A 3,949-nucleotide genomic window follows, 5' to 3' on the forward strand; every position below is an offset into this window, starting at 1 on the left:
GTTTTGTGTTGACAAAGATGCAACATGGACAGTGGAATAGAAAAAACATGCAAGAAGATGTGAGTGAACTTCTTTTAATTTGAGCGCTGCGATTTTATAATGCCATTTCATGCGTGAGATGCTGCAAGAGATGCTAGTGCAACAGTCAAACGCGTCCATGTTTACATAGAAAAAACAATGGAAAAGCAGTGCAATCGAATAAAAAACCTGTAAAGAACTACTACTGTATGTCTGTCTAATATTTCATGTTTGCATCATGGTGACAGTCTGAAAGCTGCAGTTCGTTGTTTTCACAGAACATTCATTGTTAATAGTCTACTGGTGTTATACCTTCAGAAGTCAGAAAGAGCTTTATTAACAAGTATGCTTACACACACAAGGAATTTGACTTCGTGACAGGAGCTTCCAGTGCAGAAGAAAGTATGGACATAGTGCAAACTAGTGCAGCAGACATAGGAATTACACAGTAGAGATGGAGTATAACACTAATATAAGAAAAACTGAAAATTAAATAATGCATTATATACAGAAGTAGAAATATAGAGAAATGTAACTGTTTAAATGAATGTACAGATATATTTACAAGTGTGCAGTTTAGAAATGTACAATTTTCGGATTCTATGTATAAAAGCAGTCATTTTGAATTTGAATTACATTGACTGTTTTTTTGCATTTTCATTGTAGCCTATTATTTCTGAACATATAACATGTAGGCTATAAGACAAGTTTGTACAGGATGTAATTGTAGTTCATGCATCTTTTCTGCAAAGATATTTGATAAGTGATTTGTTTAACAGCTACATCATGTTGACAACTTAATGTGTGCTGCACTTGGAATAGAATTTTCTTTAAATAGAGGGTTAATACAGAAAAAGCTATTTGAATCATGTTGTAATAACATTTTTAAGTTGACTAGTTAAAAATAGTAAAAAATCGAGAATCGGTCAAACGTTCTGAAAAAAAAATCGAGATTTAATTTTTTTGCCAAATCGCCCAGCCCTACTCTTGAGTAATATAATCAAAGCAATAACAAAGCCAGCAGCTGGTGTAATTCATAGAAAATGCTAAAATAAAATAAAATAAAAACAAATACAATTCAAAGACAAAAACATAGAGCAAAAAGTCTATTGAATTTATTAGTTCAATGGCACTGAGATAGTATAATGATTGTTCCTTAAGTAAATGGAATGAACATACACAATAGTATGAACATTCAGGACAAAAAGTACATTTATTAGACATCTTTTAATCGTAGTTACTTTACCTTCTACATAGGCCAACAGTGGTATTTTATCTTGTGTTGTCAAGTGCAAGCATTCTGCCCTGATCCTGGTATGTTTCTGACATACTCATACTCTTCCCAACCCGGAAAAAAAGAGGATACTAACATAATTGGTGTTAAATCGTTTGTCAATATTTGCTCAAATTATGTGAAGTTCAAAAGAAATTCAAGTGAATTCAAAGAGAAAGCGAGGGACAAGTGTTGCCTGAGGGGTTTGCATTTTTTCTCCTTTTTTCTCATTTTCTGTAAATCATTCTGTTCCACTACAGCATATGTGCCCATTTTCTTTTCCATTAAGTCAAAGAACCTGCTAACTATAAAAAATAAAATGCTCGTTGTGATGCTAGACAGCTAGGCTTTGTGATAAGTGGCCATAAAGTGACATTTAATTCAGCTCTTTGTTTTCATATGGCAAATCAATAGCCTAAATATGCTACATCTTTGCTATTTCACAGTAAGATCATTGCATCAACCACTGATTTGATTTCAATTTAGCTGGATTCTTCACATACAGGTAAAAATATCTTTGCTGATTTACATGAAAGTACTTCATCTCAACCGTAACGTTTCCATCTCAGGTCCACAATTGAACCCATTTTGTTTTAAATGCCACAAATCTTCAACAAGCAGTTCTACAATGTACACAGAGTCCAAAAAGATCAAAACTCTTGTTTTGCATTATTTTTTTAGGTATAATCTGCTAATGTCGCTCACAAAGTCCTTCTCCATATGAAAATAAACCACAGTTTAACAGGAAACATTGAACACTAAAATGTACAATGTTCACACAGTGCTCAGGAAAGAGAAGTCCAGTTTGCCAGAGATTACTCAAAGTTCTGCTTGCTTTTTAAAGACATAAATGAGTGAATCTCATGAAAAACATTCACCCCAAAACTAAATGGGAAGCAAATAAAACCTATTTTTACACATCAAAATTATTACCATAGTGAGAAAATGATAACAGTACATTTGTAGAGTACAATTGTAAGTGTACATCTTAGTTGTACTGCATTTAATTTATGCTGATTTTAATACAATAATTATTGTGCAAAAATGTGTCTAGATAATAATGTCATCTTAATAGTCCTGAAAACAGGCTTCATTGGCTTTATGCAAAAATTCATCTTTTGATTTTGGGGTGAAATATGACATTGCTTTGTGAGATTCAGTCAAATTGAATATCATGCTGATTCATATTTTAATATTTGATTTGTTGTTACGTCCGTTTCCACATCACCAGCAAATCAGTTTATCGGCTGAGTAATGTCCGTTTTCAAGTTTATTTTTGCAGTAGGAGCAACTTTGGACAGTCCGTTTGGTACGGCAGTTAAGTGCTAATTTTGTATTTCTCTTTCTCTCTTTCATACTCACTCAATTTCTTCCTCATTTGGACTCACACATAAAGTTTCACCTGAGTCCCCTTCAATTCACACCTTGGTGTCCGGAAACTTGAAAGGTGGAGTCAGCTACACAAGGAAAAATATATTGGAATTCAAGTTGTCAGAGCCCAGACAGGACTGCTAATTAAATCTGAAATATAAAAAATGTGACAGCATTTAAAAAAAAAGTGTCAAAAATACACAAAGCTCACATTACAGGATGTGATGGCATGAGTGAAATGGATCTTGAGTTAGCCTCTTTGGCAATTTTGAGTTAGGAAATGAGACAAAACAATGGCAAACGATGTTTGTTAATGAGTGAGGATGATTGTGATGTCTGGAAGTTGAGGATGTGCAACACAGTCACAAAGAAATTACCACAACTTTAACAGATTACTCCATAAAACCGGACATGAGAGACAAACAGTGCAGTTCAAAAGTGAGCAACAGCCAGAATCAAACTAAAGCAAACAGTCCTTTCCACAAAACAAAAAACAGCCATGTTCACACTGCAATGTTTTGGAAACACAACAGCACATAAATGAGAAATGAATCACCTGAATTATCATTCTGTATGTGAGTCTTTCGTAAACCCAAAATGGCTGACAGTTATTTAGAGACCGTTGCGAAAGTTTCACTATAGCGACAACGGTTATAAACCACAAACATTGACGCCGTTATTGTTGACATAAGAAATATTAGCGACCAGAAGCTTATTTATATCGAACAATTTTCAGGTTTGGTACGAGAAACTATCGAAATTTGCGAACAAATCAAGACACATACCTCAGTTTCTTCGATTTTCTAGGACCTCATAGAAGCTGTCATTGTCCGCGAGAATGACGTCACTGCGTTAACAACGGTTCGTTGGCGTGTGCTTACACGCTACGCAGATTTAAAGGGGTCATATGATGCGATTTCAATTTTTCCTTTCTCTTTGGAGTGTTACAAGCTCTTGGTGCATAAAGAAGATCTGTACAGTTGCAAAGACTAAAGTCTCAAATCCAAAGAGATATTCTTTTATCTTAAAAGTTAAGAGTCAGCCACACCTACCTAAAACGGCTCGTTCGAACACGCCCCCACATACCTACCTCACTATGTGGAAAGATTTGCATAACGTCACACAAATGTTCACGCAAAGAAAGAAGACGTAACTTTTATTCTCACTGTAGTATTGTTGCTGCCGCCATGTCGTGAAGACGCTGTGTGCTTCGTTGTGAAAGCGAAACTACTTCGTTTAGTCTTCCAAAAGAGGACGATATCCGCTTCGTCATGCCTAGAGCTGATC

This window comes from Sinocyclocheilus rhinocerous, unplaced genomic scaffold (assembly GCF_001515625.1).
Source record: "Sinocyclocheilus rhinocerous isolate Xijiao unplaced genomic scaffold, SAMN03320098_v1.1 scaffold1206, whole genome shotgun sequence".
NCBI classification, from domain to species: Eukaryota; Metazoa; Chordata; class Actinopteri; order Cypriniformes; family Cyprinidae; genus Sinocyclocheilus; species Sinocyclocheilus rhinocerous.